Source organism: Furipterus horrens, unplaced genomic scaffold (genome assembly GCF_987537825.1).
Source record: "Furipterus horrens unplaced genomic scaffold, mFurHor1.1.pri manual_scaffold_5, whole genome shotgun sequence".
Classification (NCBI taxonomy): Eukaryota; Metazoa; Chordata; class Mammalia; order Chiroptera; family Furipteridae; genus Furipterus; species Furipterus horrens.
In genome coordinates, this window is record NW_028327175.1 from 115,290,797 (window position 1) to 115,312,744 (window position 21,948).

The 21,948-nt window shown below is 44.0% G+C and overlaps 1 protein-coding gene and 1 non-coding gene across 5 annotated transcripts in view; both read left to right on the top strand.

Annotated features, from left to right (window-relative positions):
* The first annotated feature begins 13,055 nt into the window (after positions 1-13,055).
* Positions 13,056-13,162, top strand: LOC150009330 (U6 spliceosomal RNA). The gene has a single exon (XR_016511466.1). It is a non-coding gene; the product is annotated as a U6 spliceosomal RNA (small nuclear RNA).
* Positions 13,163-18,558: 5,396 nt separating this feature from the next.
* Positions 18,559-21,948, top strand: part of CDIP1 (cell death inducing p53 target 1) — a 28,435-nt gene continuing 25,045 nt past the window's right edge. Inside the window, exon 1 of one of the 4 annotated variants that reach the window (XM_090277097.1) lies at positions 18,559-18,675. The gene's annotated coding sequence lies outside the window, so the exon portion shown is untranslated. Of the gene's footprint in view, positions 18,676-18,886; positions 19,011-19,240; positions 19,556-21,948 lie in introns of those variants that run through there. The other 3 variants (XM_090277093.1, XM_090277094.1, XM_090277095.1) reach the window with 3 other exon arrangements.

The window sequence follows — 21,948 nt, forward strand, 5'->3', positions numbered from 1 at the left end:
TTAGCATAGCCTTCACTTCTTCCCTTATGCATTTGCTGTCCTTAAGCATATCTGTCAAGCCTGTGAGCATTTTTATCACCAGTGTTTTGAACTCTGCATCTGTAAAGTTGGCTATCTCCTCGTCTGTTAAGTTGGCTATCTCCTGGTCGCTTAGTTTTCCCACTGGAACCTTGATCTGTTCCCTCTTTTGGGTGACACTTCTCTGTCTCCTCATCTTGACAGGCTCCTGAGTTTGTTTGCCTCTGTGTCTTAGGTAGAGTTGTCGCACCTGTTACATTGTAAGGAGCGGAGCCTTAGGACATCATCAGTACAAGCGACACGTTTCACCACACTGTGGCGCTGTATGTGGGGGAGGGGTCTGAGAGGGAACAATGCTGCTTGCTCAGCACCTGCCCCTTTTCCAGGCACTTCTCCCACTTCTGTATGGGACAGGTGCTGCTCTAGCTGTTGCCTTGGCCATCATTCCTGAGCGGGTGGGTTTGCATATGTTCTAGGACCATGGGGTCCTTTAAACAAGTGGACTCTACTGAGAAACCAGAAATTTCTTCCTCCACCCCAACCCCCACTGGTTTTCACAATCAAAAGTAATGAGGTTTTATTTTCCCCGGTGCTGGAACCATGAGCCATGCAGTCTGGTCTGACGCTGGGAGCACTTCCCAGGTATCCCTCCCTACTTTTAAAAACATATGACTGTGGTTTCCACTGGCCTGCCGCTGCCGCCGCTACTGCCACCACCACACCGCATCCTCTCTGTCATGGCTCCACCCCTCCTACTTGCCTAGATGAGTATTTCTTCTTTATATCTTTGTTTGTTGGGCTTCCATGCAGCTCAATTTTCTGGAACTTCTGATTGTCTCTAGTTTTGAGGTAGTTGTATTCCTTCTTAGTTGTGGAGGGAGACGTAGTGCATCTGTCTAGGCCCCCATCTTGGCCAGAAGTCTTGCCTTGACATCTTTGAGCCTTACAGGGCCCTTGAGTTCCCCTGTTCCTCTCAGATATGCCCCCCCTCACCCCCCCAACAGGAAAGGCTCATCACCCAGTTAGTTCCCCCATCAGCCAGACCAGCTGCACTGCACCCCACCCTCATGTGAGGGGCTTCAGTTTCAGTTCCCTGTCAGCTTGCAAGACCATTCAAACAAGCCTATCACCTCCTCCTGCAGGAACCAAAGGGCACCCCACCCCATTACTACATAGCCTGCAGCCCACTGCCCCAGCTGGTTCACTCTGTTCCTTAGTGCAACCCCGAGTGGCCCTGACTGGCATGTGGTGTTCTTACCCCCACTCTGTGAGTACAAGTATATGTGGCTGATGACCGTGGCCCACCTCACCTGATAGTGCTGGGTGCCCTGCTACTGAGGGCAGGGGACCCTCCCACCCCAGCGGAGTGAAAGGAAGGTATCAGAACACACTCTCCCTTGTGGCAACAGGTCAGTAAACACAGCTTTGTCCAACTACAGTAGGTTCCTGGTGGTCTTGGTTGGAGGGACTGACCCTGCAAACTTATGAAAAATCTTGCAGTGGAAAGAGCGTTTTGGATTTTGGAACTGCAGACAAAGGATTGTGGAGCTGCATTATTAAGGAATCATAAGCACAACTTCCTACTTTGGCAAGGGGAGATCAGGGGAAATGGGTAGTTTAGTACAGTCATATAGCTGGAGAGGTGAGTATGAGGCCAGACCAAGGAACTCTGCATGGGCCTTACAAAGAAATGTGAGCGATGGAATGTGAAGCAATTCTCAGTCATTGGGGCTAGGCTGAGTACATGGGAGTAATGGCTTTGTTATTCTGGAGGGATGCCCAGCATCTAAAATCATTCCTGTGGGAGATCGAGTGTCAGGTACTAGTTCCCCAGGTTACTCTGAAGCTAAGGCATGGGCATTTACGGAAATGCCACAGTTGGTGCTGGCAGCTCCTGGGGCCCATGGAATATCTCCCTCCGAGATCTAAGAAAGCGAAGCTACTAAATCAGCCTGGGTTGCAACTGTTCAGAGAGGTGGAAACTTAGGTCAAAGAGCCTATTCTGGTCTCAGTACTTCAAGACAAGGGTTACAAGCCAACAACAAGATACTGATATGTTTTCTGGCACCTGGCACTGGGCCTGACACTGACTCTTCAGTCTTTCCTTCAACCAATGTTTATTGACCACCTACTAGGTGCCAGGTGATGTTCTTATATACAGAGGAGACCACAGTGTGTAGATCTGAGGTGGTCTCAGATCTCACAGAGCATGCAGGCTAGTGAGGGAGATGGACACTTATTTTACAACAAAAAAATAAAATAATCTCAGGTAGTGATAAGAATTAGAAAGATATAAAACAGGACAAAAATGAGAATAGGGGATGGGCCCTAATTAAATAGGGTTGTTGGCATTGCCAGCCTCCAAGATGGCTCCCAGAGATACAACTGGACTCACATGCTTATGTAGTCGGCTCCCATCCTATCCCAGCAAAACTGGTCATGTACCTTATACACCAATGCATTTGTGTGCACACATGCACTCATTCATTTCATATTACAGAATGGCAAGATTTGGGTAAGTTGTGTATGTTGCAGATGATTTGATGCTGCTAATTTGGAACGTGTATGATAAAGATACAGAGAAACATTAATGTGTCAGACTTGAAAGAATACATAAACTTTAAAAATCACTTCATTTTTGGTCTGGAAATAAAACACTTCTTACAATGATGAAAGACCTAAAGACCTGGCTGCTTGTTTAAAAGAAGCCACTAGACCACTCCATAGGATGTTCCTGGCTTCTGGGAGGATTTTCTGGCCCCAGGGAGGGACCCTGCCTTTACTTAGCTCAACAGACAGCAGCTGTGATCTGGCACTACTCAGTTCTAATGGCAAAACCCTAATTCAAACAATTTCAGGATGAACTTGTTACTGGGATAGTCTTTGAATGGGTAGTTGGAGCCAGAAGCCAATTAACATGATTAAGTAGCTTTTTTTTATTATCCCAAATAAACTGAGGTCAAAGATTAAATCAGTTCTATAAAGTGCCATTTATCTGCTTTGCCCAGACAAGTTTTGTTGTTGTTATTGTTGTTTTTGTTTTTTGTTTTGTCTTGTTTTGTGAGAGAGAGAGAGAGAGAGAGGAAGAGAGAGAGAGAAGGAGGGGAAGAGAGAGAAAAAAAAATCAATTTGTTGTTCTGCTTATTTATGTGTTCATCAGTTGCTCCTTGCATGTGCCCTGACCAAGACCAAGCCTGCAACCTTCGCGTATTGGGATGATGTACTAACCAACTGAGTTATCCAGCCAGAGCCCAGACAAGCCTTTTTTTATGCTGAATAAATAGCTAACAATGACAACCAGGTGATCTTTCCTCTCTTGCTCCAGAAAGAACTGAAAGGAGGAAGGACTGGTGTAAAGGATTAGAGGCTGTGGTGAATGTCTGCTGTTTCTGGCTGCCTAGTATCTGGACATTCTGCTTATTTGAAGTGGGAGTGAAGGTAGAGGTGGCAGATCTCATACCAAGTGCAGGCAACTTGCCCCTTTACTCAAAAGCTGATGGTCCAAACAGATCTCCCCCACCCACCTCAGTCTTATTTGTGGTTAGGTGTGAAAAATCAACAAGGTAACTGCTGTCCCTGGTTCTGAATTTCAGGACCAATACTTTTTAAAAGGTCTCTTTAAATGCAAATTGTCTCTGAACTAAGCTGCTGGAAGCTGTGGGGGCCGTGTGGCAAGCATCAGTCTGGAGTGGTGGGTGGAGCTTCAGTGACTCAGCCACTTACTGTGTTAGGGAAGACACCTGATCTTTGGCAAGCCACTGACCTCTCTGAGCCTCATCTTTCTCAGCTCTGCTATGGGGTTAACAGCCTTTATCTCACAGGACGAAAGGCAGGTGGAAAGGGAAGGGTGTTGCAGACCTCTGACCAGCAGTCTACGGTGTGGTGGACAAAGGGAATAAATGCACAGTGACTGCAAGAATCCTGTGGAGAAGAGGGGACAGAACTAGCCACTTCCTAGAGGAGAAAGTGCAGTTTGCCCCTGCCATAACAGGCTTTTATTGATTCTTTAGGTGGATTACATCCAAGAAAGTTGTGAATCTTTGTCCCAGTCATTGCCTTATATGATTACTACTTTTATATAACAGAGAAAAGAATGTTACACATGCATGGATGATAAGGATAACTCGTCTAGCCACATCCTGTTCTTAGAAATTGGCCCAGAATAGGCCCTAAGAAACTGCTTCAAGGTTACACATTGAACATCTGTTGTTCTCAGCCCAGGATGAGGAGGTCCTTTAGCAGAAAGCAAGCTTTTAGCTATTATAGAAATGCAGGCCTGGTTCCCCATGGGAAAACCGGTGTATGGAGTGGCTCCTGTGTGCTGCCACGCCCCCAGTGGTTTTCCAATCGGGCTGAGCTACATTTGCCACCACCAAGCACCCCGGCTTCCCATAGAAGGGAGTTTTCAGAATGCCCACAGTGGCATCAAGTGTCCAGTGGCTGGGTCACTGGGCAGTGGCACACTGAGCTTCCCAAACAGGCTGTCTAGGCACCCCATGCCCGGGGCCAGCCTCCTGGTTCCCACTTTGGGTTCCTTAACAAGGGAATGTAATTCTGTGAACAAAATGACCTTCCAATTGAGTCATTTTCTGCTCAGGTAACCAGAGTGAGTTTCTATTGCTTGCAACCAAGCACTCTCAACTGGTCCAAAGTGCCCATTTGTAAGACTGGCTAAATGTTACAGTGAGGAAAACATACATAGAAATCAGGGGTGAAGGACAGTGTGTTTCTAGGTTATAGTCAATCAGACCTGCACTCATGGTGGCCTCTGATGTTCACCCACCAAAGAGGGCATGTCCAGGTAGAAGGAAGGGCTGTAGGTGCCCAAATTTCTTCTTGAGAGACATAAAATACTAGTTTATATTTACACTGAGACCTGGACAGGGCACTGTCCTGCTTCCTTAACAAGACCTCAGACAAGGTTTTCAGGGCCTCCTAAAGATGCCCAAGGATCTGGGGCAATCTTCCTCCCTCCAGTTGCTCACATCACATCCTGCATCAGGCCCTGTTGACTTTTCCTCCTCAATATCTCCCAATTTCACCGACTCCTCTCCTTATCCACTACCAGCCTTGATATCCCTTGCCTTGGACAAAGACCACACCACTTGATGTGGTCTGTTATCTGCATGGCTCAGCCCACCTCTTGCCTTTTTGGTCTTAGCTCCAACTCATAGCAGCTCTTTCAATTCTCTGACAACTCCCCAGTCCTCCCTCAGCCCCTGGCAACCACCATTCTACTTTCTGTTTCTGACTTTGACTACCTAGGTACCTCATATAAGTGGAATCATACGATATTTCTCTTTTTGCAACTGGCTTATCTCACTTAGCATAATGCCCTCAAGCTTCATCCATGTTGTAGCATCTGTCAGAATGTCCTTACTTTTTAAGGCTGAATAATATTCCAGTGAATGCATATAGAGTACTACATTTTGCTTATCCACTCATCTGCCAATGAATGATGGACACGAGTCGCATCCATATTTTGGCTATTATGAATAATGCTGCTATAAACATGGGAATACAAATACCTGTTCAAGTCTCTGCTTTCAATTCTCTAACCCAGAAGTGGAGTTGCTGAATCATATGGTAATTCTATGATTAAGTTTTTGAGGAACTGCCATATTGTTTCCAGGTGGCTGCATTAGTTTACGTTCTCACAAAAAATGCACAAGGGTTCCAATTCCTCCACATCCTCATCAGAACATCCTATTTTCTGTTTTTCTGATGAGTCACTCTAATGGTGGTTTTGAGTTGCATTTCCCTAATGATTAGTGATGCTGAGCTTCTTCATATGCTTATTGACCACTTATATACCTTCTATGGTCTTTTGCCCATTTTTAAATCAGGTTCTGTTGGTGGTGGTGAGTTGTAGAATTTTTTAAAAAATATATTCTGGATATTAACCATTTACCAGACATATAATGTTCAAATTAAGTTTCTTTTAGTTCCCTTGTCCTTGTTCTATTCCCTCTTGCTACAGGCCCTTGGCACATGTAGTTTCCCTGGCTGAAACACTTTTTCCCTTTCATCTTATTTAAGAAAGAAAACTCCCACTTATTCAGAACTCAGCATAGCCACCACTTCCAAGGAAAGCCTTTCCCACGTCCTCGATTATGGTAAAGGCCACTTACTCTGGGATCTTAGTATTTCTCATGTCTTTCCTTTACATGTGCCTCACGGTCATTTATATGGCTATCTGATTAGTGCTGTTCACTCCAGCTACTCTGTGAGTCACTGGAGGTAGATTATATCTTCTCTCCACCAGGCAGTAACTCCTAGCAAGCATATAGTAGGTGCTCAGAAAATATTAAATGACTGAATAAAACAGTCATTTGTATAGAGCCTTTTTCCTAGGAAGAACCACAAGTGGAGATATATGCTTCTTTTGGCTAAACCTCTGGATGAGTATGGGAGGGCTAATTTTTACCTTCTGCTATTACAACATTGAGCTGCCGCTGTTGACTCACATAGGGTGGATTAAATATCACAAAAGAACTTAAAGATAATCTGAAGCTACACCATATGATCCTTAATAATGTGTTCAGGGAACCATTGCAGTCAGACACTGAATTTACAGTTCCTTTAATTCAAACAATAATACTACAAGGCAGGGATTACCCTTATTTTTCTTTTAGCTATTTGAATACTGTATATTATCCCACTGCCTTCTAGCTTCCATTGTTCTAATGATAAATTAGCTATTAATCTTACTTGGGGTCTTCCTGTAGTGATGATGTAACTGAACCAAAAAAATGGAAGTTTTGGTTGCCTGACGTCAAAAAGTCAAACTTGTGTTGCAGATGCTGGTATAAAAGGAAAGAGGTTTTATTCAGGTGCTGCATGATCTGGGAGAATGATGGATTCCTACCTCAAATTCATCTCCGCAAAACCAAGCAAAAGGCAGTGTCCAGAATTCCTGTTCTATTTTATTTTTTAAAGTATATCTTATTGATTATGCTATTACAGTTGTCCCAAATTTCCCCCTTTCCCCCCTCCAGCCTGTAACCCCCTTCTCTCCAGCAATCCTGCCCGCCCCCCACCTTCGGTCATGTCCATGGGTCATGCATATAACTCTTTAGGCTTCACCCTTTCCTATACTTTTCTTAACATTCCCCCTGTCTATTTTGTTCCTAACAATTATGCTTCTAGATCCCTGCACCATTTCCCTCTTTCTTCTCCTTTCTCTTTCCAGCTCATAACCCTCCAAATGAGGTCCATATCTATGATTCTGTTCCTGATTCTCTCTTCATCTTTAAACTTTGGAATTTTAATTATGATGTGTCTTGGTGTGGTCCTCTTTGGGTCCAACTTGTTTGGGGCTCTCTGTGCTTCCTGGACTTGTATATCTATTTTCTTCAATAAATTAGAGAAATCTCTTTCATTATTTTTTCAAATAAGTTTTCAATTTCTTGCTCTTCCTCTTCTTCTCGCACCCCTATGAGTTGGATGTTGGTATATTTAAAGTTGTCCCAGAGATTCCTCAGCCTCTACTTGTTTTTCTGCATTCTTATTTCTTCTTTTTGTTCTGGTTGAATGTTTATTTTTTCCTTTTGTTCCAAATCATAATGATTTGAATTCAGTTTCCTTCCCTTCACTGTTGATCCCCTGTATATTTTTCTTTATTTCACTTTGTGTAACCTTCATTTCTTCCTTTATTTTCTTGCCATACTCTGAAAGTTCTCTGAATATCCTTATCACCAGTGTTTTGAACTCTGCATTGAGTAGGTTAGCTATGTCTGTTTCATTTAGTTCTTTTTCTGGGCTTTTATTCTATTCTTTCATTTGGGCCACATTTCTTTGCCTCCTCAATTTGGCAGCCTCCCTGTGTTTGTTTCTGTGTATTAGGTAGAGCTGCTTTTATTCCCTGTCTTAGTAGCATGGCCTACATAGCAAAGGCAATGTAAATTGTGTGGGGAGGAACCTTAGGTAATTGCCATGGGGGGACCACCTGCTTCCTGCTTTATGGCTCTGTTTGTGGTGGGGCAATTTACCTGCACTCACCCTGTTTCTAGTCACTTCACCCACTTCCCATATGCAATTGGTACCCTTCCAGTTGCTGCCCTGGGTTTTGTATATGTTCTAAGACCATGCAGGCCATTTAAGCAGCAGTGAAAATCTGACAGTTTCTTCCACCACCTAACCCCCACTAACTTTTACAGCCAGAGATAATGGAGGTTTATCTTCCTGGTGCTGGAACCTTGGGCTGTGTGGTCTGGCCTGGGGCTGGGGTCACTTGTTCCAAGAGTATTCCTCCCATTTTTATCCACCACATGTGAATGTGGCACTGTCCTTTCTTGCCTCCTCTGCATGTCCAAACAATACCACCTCTCCACCTCTTCTCTGCAACTCCACCCCTCCTATGAGTCTGGATGAATGTTGCTTCTTTAAATCCTTGGTTGTTGGACTTCCATATAGCTCAGTTTTCTGATGGTTCTGTCTTTTTAATTTTGTTAAGATAGCTTTTTATAAATTTATTGATTTTTCAAAAGTATATTTTATTATGTTGTTACAGTAGTCCCAGTTTCATTTCCCTTTGCTCCCCTCTTCCCAGTAACCCCCTTCTCTCCAGCAATCCCAACCCCCTTAGTTCATGTCCATGGGTCATGCATATAAGTTCCTTGGCTTCACCCTTTCCTATATTATTCTGAACTTACCCCTGTCTATTTGTACCAGCCAATTATGCTTCTTAGTCCCTGTGCCATTTCCCCATTTCTCCCTCTTCCCCCTCCCAGCTGATAACCCTCCAAATGATCCCCACACCTATGATTCTGTTCCTGTTCTGGTTGTTTGCTTAGTTTGTTTTTGTTTTTATTTTTTAGATTCCGTTGTTGATAGTTGTGAGTTTGTTGTCATTTTAGTGTTCTAGGGTTAATCTTCTTTTTCTTAAATAAGTTCCTTTAATACTTCATATAATAACGGCTTGGTGATGATAAACTCCTTTAGGTCTACTTTGTCTGGGAAGCACTTTATCTGCCCTTCCATTTTAAATGATAGCTTTGCTGGATAGTCTTGGTTGTAGGTCCTTGCTTTTCATCACTTTGAATACTTCTTGCGAGTCCCCTCTTTCCTGCAAAGTTTCTTTTGAGAAATCAGCTGATAGTCTTATAGGCATCCCTTTTGTAGGTAACTCTCTGCTTTTCTCTTGCTTCTTTTAAGATTCTCTCTTTATCTTGAACCTTTGGTATTTTAATTATGATATGTCTTGGTGTAGTCCTCTTTGGATCTAGCTTCTTTGGGACTCTCTGGGCTTCCTGGGCTCGTATGTCTATTTCCTTCACCAAATTTGGGAAGTTTTCCTTCATTATTTTTTTCATATAAGCTTTCAATTTCTTGCTCTTCTTCTTCTTCAGGCACCCATGATTTGGATGTTGGCGCATTTAAAGTTGTCTCAGAGGTTCCTGAGCCTCTCTTGTTTTTTTCAATTCTTATTTCCTCATTTTGTACTGGTTGTTTTTTAATTTCTTATATTCAATATCATTGATTTAAACCCTGGTTTCCTTCTCTTCACCATGGGTTTTATGTGGATTTTCCTTCATTTATCATAGCCTTCATGTCTTCCCTTATGCCTTTGCCATACTTAAGAATATCTGACAAGTCTGTGAGCATCTTTATCACCAGTGCTTTGAACTCTGCATCTGTTAGGTTGGCTCTCTCCTCATCTGTTAGGTTGACTCTCTCCTTGTGTCTTAGTTCTCCCACTGGAACCTTGATCTGTTCCCTCTTTTGGGCCATACTTCTGTCTCCTCATCTTGACAGACTCCTGTGTTTGTCTGCCTCTGTGTTAGGTAGAGGTGTTGCACCTGTTATATTGTAAGGGGCAGAGACTTAAGTTTTCATCAGTACAGAGTGACCTGTTTCACCACGTTGTGGTGCTGTATGTGGGGGAAGGGTCGGAGAGGGCACAATGCCGCCTGTTCAGCACTCGCCCTTTTCCAGGCACTCTCCCACTTCCGTATGGGACCGGCACCTCTCTAGTTGTTACCCTGGCTGTCGTTCCCAGAGTGGGTGGGTCTGTGGACATCCTAGGACCATGGGGGTCCTTTAAACAAGCGGACTCTGCTTAAAGATTGGTAGTTTCTGCCTCCACCCCAACCCCCACTGGTTTGCACAGTCAGAAGCAATGAGGCTTTATTGTCCCTGGCGCTGGAACCATGAGCTGTGCAGTCTGGTCTGGTGCTGGGAGTGCTTCCCAGGTGTCCCTCTCAACTTTTTAAAATGTTTGACTGCACTTTCTGCTGGCCTGCCACTGCTGCTGCTGCCACCACACCATATCCTCTCCGTCCTGACTCCACTCCTCCTACATGTCTGGATGAGTATTTCTTCTTTATATCTTTGTTTGTTGAACTTCCATGCAGCTTGATTTTCTGGAACTTCTGGTTGTCTCTAGTTTTGAGGTAGTTGTATTCCTTCTTAGTTGTGGAGGGAGACACAGCATGTCTGTCTAGGCCTCCATCTTGGCTGGGAGTTAGTTGTTATTTGTTTTTGTGATATGGTTGTAATTCCTTCTAGGGTTGTGAAAGGAGGCAAAGTGTGTCTACTTATGCCTCCATTTTGACTGGAAGTCTGAATTCCTGTTTATCTTAAATTACAGTCTTTTGGAGTCCACAGGTGGCTGCTAAGCAGTCATTAGTTTCCATCTAGGTAGCTTAGCTTGTTCCCGGCTGCTGTCCATTTAACACTCCCTCCTGGAGCCTGTGTATGGAGCCCACATGGTCATGAGCCACATGGCTGCTAGGGCTGCAAGGTGCTTACTCCCACAGGAGAGAGTTCACAAATGCACATAAGCACATCACCAGGTGAGCAAGAGTGAGAGAGAGACTTTCCCCTAGAGGCCATGGGCTACGTGGCTGCTAAGGTCATGTGGCCCATGGAGAGAACAGGCAAGTGCATGGGGTGAGTGCAGGTCACCAGCCAGAAAGAGCAAGATCAAGAAAGAGAGCTTCTTCTTTGTACCCCTGGATTTATATTAGCTTGGGTGTGAAATGGACCAAGTGCTCTCTTAAAAATGACAAATCAACTTCTCAAACGTTCACATTGGTCCACCTCCCAATCAATCCCTTCTTTCCCCAGGCTAGACTGACAGGCCTTTTTGATCCAACACCTCCCCTGTGCCATTTTGACTTCTATAGTGCATGTGCTTGCCTTCCCCTGGTCCCACCCCCAATCTGGTAAGGGAGGATGGGGAAGGACTTCTCTTCTTCTATCCAATTATCTTGCTAGCTCTCCACATACTCAGTGCAAAAACCTCCTCCTGCTGCCAACCTGACTGATAGGGGAGACTCCCTGGCACTCTGAATAGACTGTCTACTGGTATCAATGAGTCATTTTTCTCCTGTTCTTTGCAAGATTTTTTTTGTCTTATCTCTTAAGTATGATGTGACTGGGTGTTGATCTCTGTATTTTTTCTCCTTGAAATTTATTGAGATTTTTAGATGTGTTGATTAATGGGTTTTTTGAAAGTACATATTTCTCAGGGATTTTTCAGGCATTATTTCTTTAGATATTTCTTCTGTTCCTTTCTTTTTCTCCTCTTCTTCTGATACTTCCATTACGCATATGTTGGTATACTTAAAGTTGTCCCACATTTCTCTGAGGCTCTGTTTATTTTCCTTCATTCTATTTTCTCTTTGTTGTACAGATTGCATAATCTCTATCAATCAAGCTCACTAGTTCTTTCTTCTGCTAGTTAAAGCACTATTACTATTGTTTTATAGATGAGAAAATAAAGATCAGAAAACAAGTAATTTACTGAAATTCACGCATAGCTAATAAGTGGCATGGCCAGGACTTGAATTTAAGATCTCAGTTCTCATCTTGCCCATCACTTATTCAATCATTTGTTCACTCAACAAGTATTTACTGAATGTTGACTATATACCAGAAACTATTCTGGGAGCTAGAGAACAGCAAATGGGCAAGAGTCCTGCCCTTATGAAAACATTAAATGATTAAACAAACAGATAAATAAAGTATTGGGTTGGCCAAAAAGTGCATTTAGTTTTTTCCATACGATGATTCTAGTAGTGCTTAGCTGTCTTTAACTTCATTTGAAACAATTTTGTTAGATTTTATTGTGACAGCTGTCATATCAGCGTGCATTTTTTTAAAAAACATCAAAATTGATGAATTTTTGTGTAGCCATTTTAATATTGAAGATGGAAGAAAATATGCAACATTTTTAGCATATTATGCTTTATTTCAAAAAAGGTAAAATTGCAACTGAAATGTAAAAAAGAAGGTTTGTGCAATGTATGGAGAAGATGCTGTGACTGATTGAATGTATCAAAAGTGGTTTGCGAAGTTTCTTGACACTGCTGACATTTAGCCAAGTAATTCTTTGCTGTGGAGCTGTCTTATGCATTGGAAGATGTTTAGCAGCATCCCTGGCCTCTACCCACTAAAAGCCAATAGTGGGAGATAGCTGACATACCCAAAATAGCCGAATCAATGAAGTTATTGGTGAAAATAAAAAATCTGTCTTTTATTTTACAGAAAAAATTAAACGGATTTTTTGGCCAACCCAATACTTTAAATGATGGTAAGTGCTATGAAGAAAACAAATCAGCCCTGGCTGGTGTGGCTCAGTGGATTGAGCATGGCCTGCGAACCAAAAGGTTGCTGGTTCAATTCCCTGGTCAGGGCACATGCCTGAGTTGCAGGCCAGGTCCCCATTTGGGGGCACATGAGAGGCAACCAATCACTGTTTCTCTCCCACTCTTTCTCCTTCCCTTCCCCTCTCTCTGAAAATAAATAAAATCTTTTAAAAAATAAGAAAGAAAACAAAGCAAGCAAAAAGATAATGGTGGCAAGTGTCTGTGGAGGTGACATCTGAGCTGAGACCTGAAGAAAAGGTGTTCCTGGAGCTCCTTCAGGACCGAGATCTTTCATCTCTTTCTGTTAAGCACCAGAACACAGAGCCTAGTACATAGGAAGGAGCTCAGTAAACGTTTGCTAAATGGGTAACAGGTGCAAAGGAGCTGTCAATTCTCCTGGGCCATCTTAATGATAGAAATGTTACATAGGAGATGTTAACATTGGTGCTTGCTCTGGCAGCATATATACTAAAACTGGAACGATACCAAGAAGATTAGCATGGACTCTGTGCAAGGATGACACAGAAATTCATGAAGCATTCCATATTTTAATAATAAAGAGAAATAAAAGAAATAAAAATCATAGCATAAAAAGAGATGTTAACATTGGTTGAAATCATACATGTTTCTGTTTAGAATCATTTAACATTAAAATGTGAAGGTCTGGCAATACCAAGTGTTGGTTAGGATATGACCAGAAGAACATTCAAATGTTCTAGTGGAGTGTAAATTGGTGGAAGCACTCTTAGGAAATGAAGTGGTAGGGTCTATAAGGCTGAACATACGCACATGCTACAACACAGCCATTCCACCCCTCGATAGGCATTCAATAGAATTATACTCATACCATGCACTAGAATGCCTGTGACAGCAATATCATGATGGCAAAAGTTCCCATCTGGGAATTACCCAGATGCCCATGAGCTGTAAAGCAGACAAACTGTTGGTATATTCACATAATGGATTATCATACTGCAATGAGAATGAATAGTGGCAACTACGTGTCACAATATGGATGACTTTCAAAGATATAAAATTGAGCAAAAGAAGCCATATTCAAAAGAGCTCAGCCTATATAAATCCATTTCTATAAAAAGTACAAAAACGAACCCTGGCTGCTGTGGCTCAGTGGATTGAGTGTCGGCCTGCGAGCGAAGTGTCGCTGGTTCGATTCCCAGTCAGGGCACATGACTAGGTTTAAAGTCAGGTCCCCAGTTGAGGGCACAAGTGAGAGGCAACCACACAGTGATGTTTCTCTCCCTCTCTTTCTCCTTTCTCCTATCTCTAAAAATAAACAAACAAACAAATTTTAAAAAATAAATGATTTTTTTAAAAAGTACAAAAATGGAGAAAACTTGTATTTGTTATTAGATATCAGGAGCATGGGGATTCTGGGTTTACCTCATGGTTGGAAGGCAACATGAGGCAGAGTTGCAGGTAATGGGCACATTGGTGTGTTCATTTAGTGAAAATGCATCATGTTGTTTGATAAGTGCTTTTCTGTATCAAAGGTTTGGGAATCTGCAACAATTCAGACAAATCAATGACCCAGCAATGTGGATTCCACAGGGGTGTTGGGCTTCCTTCCTGTTCTGTGCTGGGTGTAGAGACAGATTTTTGCAAAGAACAAATGGCCTGAGTATGAGAGTTTCCTCTCTCACCTCCTGTGTGCTGGCTCATCCTGGCTTTGGAAAGCCACTGGGTAGTGAGGAGACTGTCAGTCTAGGATCCCAAGAGCTGGGATCTGTCAGCCACTGGCTTTGCAACTCTAAGCACGAAACATCATCCCATTCAGCTTTAGGTAAATGTGCATAGGCTCCTAGTGGGAATCAAGAGAGATACGTGTATAAAGTGCTTATCCTGGTGCCTGGCCCAAAGTAAGTGCTCAGGGATGTTAACTGTAACTTCCAAAATGATTTCATAATTTCATTTGAGGCTTAGAAGCTAATGATAAATCATCTTGATAGAAGGAGAAGGCTAAGGAGGAGGCAGAGGATTGTAGGAAGAGAGAGGTGCCCTTCATGAGGCTCGGGTGCTGCTCCAATGGACAGAACCCCTTTAGTCACTTGGGATGCTGCATTACAAAAGTTGCTCACCATATGCTCCAACTGACTCCAACTTGTAACAGAAGATACAAAAACAGGCAAAACAAATCTACTCTTAGGAGTCAATCCAGTAACTCCTTGTGGGAGGACAGTGAGTGGAAGGTGGCATAGAGAAGGCTGTTGAGGGTATGGTCACACTGTCTTCTTAGCCAGGTGCTGGTTATACTAACAAGTGAGGCTCATGAAAAGCATCAAGCTCAATACTTAAAATACATGCCCTTTTCCTTGTAGGTCTCAATGTAGGAATCAGGCCTGATTTTAACTCTGGCCTAAGAGAACTAAACTAGAGGGATGAACATTATCCCCAGCACCCTGTAATGCAGGCTTCAAGTAAGAAAGGCAGGAAGAAGAATTTACCATATCCCTGCATCACCTTTTTGCCAGCACATGGCACTGGTTGCAGAGAGGATGAAAGAGGACCCTCTTTCTCTGCCTTTGGGTTGTTTTCTGCACAACGTGGGAGGCAAACAGCTCTCAGGAGCCCCATGGACTGGCCCCACTGAAGACAGCAGGTGTTCATCCTGCAGTGCAAGGATGCACTGGTGGTGGGGCCACCAGGGGCAAAGAAATCTGTCACTGAAGGCATGCTGGGTTAAAAGTGCTTCAGATGCCCCAGTTATGGTCAAATCTGGACTAAAAATAAAGAGCAGCTGGTTTTGTACTACAGGTGTGAGTCTTGGAGGCCAGGGAGGAGGCAGGTGACATGGAAGGAGCCACGTGTTCACGTTCTTGTGCAGGGGAGGTGTCTACAGAAAGCAAGCACTCCCCAGGGAAAGGTGAAACAAGCAGCTGTGCTGCAAGACTGCCAATGACACCTCCTGGGACAGTGGTAGGCTCCTGGTCTCAGATGTGCCCCATGAATCTTCTTACAGCAAATAGCACCGAGTAAACCAACCCAGCTCTGCACAGAGATGCCTGCCTTTAATCTGTTGCTCATTATCTGTCTGAATTCTTCCAAGATGCTTTGGCTATAGTCTCTCCCTATTTTTTTTATTTTGGCAACTGCTTAAGATATAATTAACATTTACTGATTTCAGTGTACAATTCAAGGCTTTTAATATATTCAAAGACTTGTGCCAACGTCATGATGACAATTAATTTTAGAATATTTTAATAACCCCCAAAAGAAAAACCCTTACCCATTAGCAGTCAACCCCCATTACCCCCAGTCCCAGGCAGCGACTAATCTTTCTGTCTCTATGGATCTGCCTAATCAATACAATCATACAATATGTGATCTTATGTGCATGGCTTCTTTCACCAAGCATCATGTTTCCAAGGTTCATCCATGTTGTAGTGTGTGTCAGAGCTTCATTCCTTTTTATGGCTGAATAATATGTCATTGTATGAATAGATCACAGTTGATGGATTGTTTCCACCTTTTTGACATTAGTGAATGTGAACAAATGCTGCTGACATTTGTGGACAGGTTTTCACGTGTACATGTTTCCATTCTCTTGGGCATATTTCTAGAAGAGTTCATGGTGAGTAATGTTTAACCTTTTGAGGAACATCTGCCTTTAGCTTTAAGTGCAAATACAATTCAACCATATCATTGATTCTTTTGATTCCTATTAACAGTAAGTGGGAGATGGCAGCTCCATTTTTTTGTGAGGGAGCTGAGGCCCGGAGCACACAAAAGATAGCAAATAACAATAAAGCTACGATTTGCACTGAGTGCCACCACCTGCCAAGTGCCATGGAAAGTGACCTACCTGCAGAAAGCCATTCCATCCTTGCAACAACCCTATGAAGATGGCACTATCTTTGTGCCCATCTGGAGTTAGAAAATTTAAGTATTTTTGAATAAGGCCATATAGTGATGTGGCCCAAGACTTGAACCCAGTCCCATCTCAGTAAACTTTAGGCTCCAACTGGCTCCTAAACCCTTTGCTATTTGTGGACTCTGGAGGATCAGCTAGTCTTTACCCAGCTCCTGGGGTGGTAAGGTTTGCATGTCCTGTTCTACTTAACCTCTACTGCATGGGATGCTGTGGACCACTCTTTGCCTTTCCTCTTCTCTGACCCTCTTCTCAGTCTCTATGGGTCTTTCCTGTATCTATCCCAGAGTCCCTTCTCTTCCTTAATGGGTCTTCCCACCTCCTACTGCTACCGTTTTCACACTACCTGAATGGTCTGCTTAAAACACAGATCTGGTCATATCACTCAGCTTAAAAGTCTCAACATTCCCCATCACTACTTAACAGGATAAATGCTATATTCCATAGACTGATCTATAGGATCCTCATCTTTCCCCACCTTCTACCCTTCCATTTCATACCCTACAATCCAGCCATAAAGAAGTATTTGCATTTCCCCAGAGACAGTCTGCATGTCATTTCTCTTGGACTTTCATAACCAGTTCTCAGTGCTTGGAGGGCCCTTCCCCACAGAACTCTTACACATCCTTAAAGTCCCAACTTCAATGTCCCTCTTCTCTCTGAAGCCTCCCTCCTATGGGCACTCCCTATTCAGCTCCCCAAAGCACTTTGTTTTGAAATCTTCAGCATACGATATTATATTAGTCTCCTTAGCTGGCCTGTGTGCACTTTGAGAACAGAGACTGGGATTTATTCCATTCTGTGTATTTCCAGAACAAGACCTTGCTTGGTTCTACATCTGCACTGTCTGATATGGTAGCCACAAGCCACATGTAGCTAAATGGAACTTCCAAGACTTAGTGTGGAAAAAGAATGTAAAATATCTCTGATTACTTTTATATTGATTAAATATTAAAACAGTATTTTGCCTATATTGGGTTAAATTAATATATTACTTAAGTTTAACTCACCTGTTTCTTTTTACTTTTTTAAACATGGAGAGTAGAAAAAATTAAATTACGTATGTGCTGGTCTTCCAGTTTCCTAATTGCTTCTCTTGGTATAAACCATTCTCCACGTAGCAATCAGAATGATTCTTTAAAATGTCAATCAAATCAAATACAGTTGAGTCTCATTATTAGTGGTTATGGGCCATAAATTTGCCACAAACGCTGAATTAGCACACACTGAACCACTACACCTGGGACAATCCTGCCAGCTTTTGGTCACACTTGATACGGATCAATTCATAACCATGTTTTATGACTGTTTCTATTTAAAGACACCTGTTTAACGTGCATTATTGATTTGGTAACACTGGACTCAATGTAACTCATGCCTGTAAGCAGCTTATGTAACACACCCATTTTCTCTGTAAGGCACATCATAGCCTTCTTGCACTTTGGAACACTAGGCAGTGCTTCAGCACTATGCTTGGGAGCCATTTTAAACAGCAAAATAGTGACAGAGTGACTCATAGATAGCAGGCTGACAGCTCTGGGAGGGATTAGGGGCGGGTGAGGGTGAGGGTTGAAGAGGGTACAAGGGGGATAAATGGTAATGGAAAAAATACAATAAAAAATAAACTTTTACAAAATCACCAACCAAAAAGCATAAAAATGAGAAAAACATGATAGCACTAAGCATACACAAAAAAGACTCTTGTTTCCAGTATTAGAGCTGAAACAATAAGAGTGTTGCCGTATTAATCTCAGCTGGGCAAGTACACATGGGGCAACAAAAATATTTTCCATTCTATGCATGTCTACAGAATGTAGAGCGCCTAAACTCAAATATAGTCTGGAGAAAGGAAAGCACGCTTCCCCTGATGGATGCCCTGATGCTGGCGTGGGCAAGAGGGAGAGCTCATAGAGTCCTTCCCCTATATTCCAGTCACTTTCTGACTAGAATAAAGGGCCCCTAGGTCCTCCCACTTGCCTCGTGTAGGCGAAGCCCTCCTGACGTCACCAGGGTTTGGCACGTGTCGCCCCAGCTTCTCTCCACCCCGCCCCTCCCGGTGACGCCACAAACCTCGGCCCTGCTCCAAAGCCTGCTTGCCCTAGGACAGACTAGCCGCGGCGACGACCTGCGGAGGTCGCCGTTCCTGCTGCTGCGGTTGCCGCAGGAGCTGGGGAATCGGTGAGTCGCCTGGTCCCTTCGAGTCGGCTTCTCCCGGAGCCCCCACGAGCACGACTGGGCATTGGTGCCCCTAGCGGGAAGGGGATGACCTAGGACCGCGGAGCCCCCTTACCGCCCCCGCCCGCGGCGCTAGCGCGGTGCATAGTGGACACTGTAGTCCTTGTGGTGCGCGGATTGTGCCTGGGGCGCACAGATGGACTATATGTCCCAGAGGCCTTTGGGCGGTCGGTGGGCAGTTTGCGCTTAAGCCTCACCGGGCTAAGGGTCTAGTCCTCAGAGAGGTTGGACCCGGCCCCTGTCGGCGTAGCTTGTACTGGGGTTCCTGTTCTCTCGAGGTAAAGGGACCCTGGGGTCAGCGCAGCGGGTCCGTAGCCTGTTGCCGGGACGCCGCGATCCAGAGAGGTCTTCGGGGTTCTGACGTACTATTGCTGGGTTGGCTGGCCACCCGCGGGGCTGCAGTAACAGCCAGGCCGAGGCGGGCGGAGGGACTCGGTGCCACAGGGACTGCAGGCCCGCTCCTCGGCGCCCTGGTTATCACAGCTCCCGCATCCTGTTGTAAGGAACGCTGGGGAAATACCGTCTTCGGTTTTCCACAATAGCTGTTTTCTCAAGGAAAGGAGACTGTGAGGAGGGTCCTGGCAATGAAAAAGTTCTTGTTGAGCTCCTGGTGACCCCACTCTCGGCCGCGAGCGCCCGGACCAGGTTGGGAGGCAGAGACTTGGCCTGGCTTTGGGCCCAGCTTCATTGCCACCCACGATCTTGGTATAGCTGAACTCACGCGCCGTGCGAGCCTGGGTTTGGACACTTGATTAGTTTATGGGTGTGTGTATGTTTCTGTTTTTCTCTACATGTTCCCAGGAGGCCTCTCAACAGGTGTCAGGTAAGGAACAAGCAACTGTAAGTTTCTCCAAGTGTGGGTCGAAGATTCTCTACATCAGAATCACCGAGGCCCTTGTTAAAAGGGCCAATTTGTGGGGCCCCCTCCTAGAGGTTATGGAATGCGGTCCAAGACTCGCTATTTAATAAGCTTCCCAGATAATCCTCAGGCATACTTGAGGCTGAGAACCTCTCTGCTGTAGTGAGGAGGATGGAGAACCTGCGGTATAGCATTTATACCAATTTTGTATGTATTCTGGGGCATGCTGCTGGGCAAGGCAGTGCCTAGGCAAGTGTGTATTGGTATTTGTTTCTTCCCTCAGGGCTGACCTAAGGATGGGAGAGATATGCCAACTCTGCCTTGCTCTCCACGCACATTTAACTATGAAATATTTCAAACATATAGAAAAGTTTAAGAAATTTTACAGTGAATATCTATAGAACACCAACTAGAATGTGTAACATTTTACCGCATTTTATCATAAGTCTAACCATCCAACAGTTCATATATTTTTTTATGTGTGTCAAAGTTGCAAATATCAGCCTAGTCCCCTCCCGGGTAGTTAATCATGCTTATATTTAGGTGGAGTCTTAGAATTCTTTTCGCTTTTTTTTTTTTCTTTACTAACAGAAACCCTGGATATTTGAAAATCTATCTGTCTCCCATCCCTGAGGGGCTGGAGGTTCCTCCATGGAATGGGCCTCTGGAACCAGAAAAGAGCCTTAAATGGGCTCTTACAAAGATTTTGAAACAGTGATTTTAAGTCACCTGAAGAGCAGCTACATGGATTTTGTGACATAGAATAATACTTCAGGGACCAAAGCTGTTTTGAGGGGGAGCTAATGGAATGTGCCCTGATGGCCAGGTTACCCCAGCAGATCACGTTGGCAATAATTAATTTATGTCATCAGCTTGCATTCTCTGTTTCTGCTCCTTCCACTATAAGTTTGCCCAGTTTGAACCTGCTGGTTTGGTATGTTATCTAAAGCTCTAGGTGAACAGGGCTGCATCGCCCAGTTGATGGACTTTGAATACCTTGGGTCCAGGTACTTTGTTCTGTAGCCACAGACACCATCCCCTAATCCTTTTCAATTGTCTGAGGGGGACAGGAGGGACAGGTCCTGTGAAAATATATCTCCACTTTCAGAAACACATATTTTTAGTCATAGAGGACACAGAAAAGTGTAGCAGTTAAAAGTTATGGCATCTTATATTGATGTTTCTGTCCTTACGTAGAGGAAGGAAGTGTTGCTAGTTGGAAGGCAACAAGCAGTGGGAATTCCCACAGAAAATGTTAGTCTTTAGTGGGAGGAGACAGAAGAGCCAGGCCAGCAGTGGTGGCATGAGGTTTATTGCGCCCCCATGAGGGGACTTGCAAATCGAATGCACAGAATGGAAATATGCTGATTTCTAGGACCCCACAAAAGGCTTCTGTATCCTCTCTACACAATCAAGACTCTTCCAGAATGTCTCTGGGAAGACAGCTCCCTGCATTGCAGTTTAGTGCTGCAGAGGAGAGGGATTACTAGGCTGGGGCCTGGGGCAGAACCCCTCCCCAGGGGGTTAGCCACCTAGGGATATGCAGGTCTGGCCACTCCTGAATCTGCAGACCTCCACCCACCTACTGCTACTCTGTCAGTCAGCAGCCCTGGTGATAATGGTGGGATCCTGGGACCAGAACTGCCCAGATTTGGCAGACCACACTGGAGGTCCTTCTGTTACTTCCAAGTTGTGTGACAGGCATTTGCACTCCCAGAGCCTTACTTGCTACACGTGTGATAGGTGAAAAGCAACAGCCGGGCCAGATGAAGACCTGTACCTCCTGTATGTGCTGCAAAGACTAGGGTCCCCTAATATTAGACTAAGTATGAAACTATGCAATGCAGGGGAAGGAAATCCAGTGACATTCTGATTCTTCCTATGAAAGCAGTTGTGATGTGTTTCTGGAAGACATTTCGCTTCACCTTTTTGGTGTACCTGGTCTGTAGGTGCTATGAGCCCTTGCGTGGTCTGTCTACTGGGTGATTCAGCACCATTAATTTTTACCACAAGGAGGTGTCATGAGGGTCCAGTAAAAACTGTGAACATGCTAAATATGTAATGTGTTCAATAAGTGTTGGTTCTGTCTGAATTCAGATCTGTTCCAGTGTCTGTATTTTTCCTTCAAGGAGAAATAGAGGCCAGGGAAGGCTGTAGGAAAAGCATGAACAGGTTTCCCTGGGTAGGATCTGAGGAGAATCCTAACCCCTTATTAATTTAGGAACAAGTTAAATACGGTTGTCATAGTTTTAATTAGCATTAAGAGCAGCAGCCTTACAATGTACAAGTTGAGGAAACAGCAAAGAGTGAAATTTCATTTGCCCTGTGCCCCCTTTGGATGTGCTGTGTACCCACCT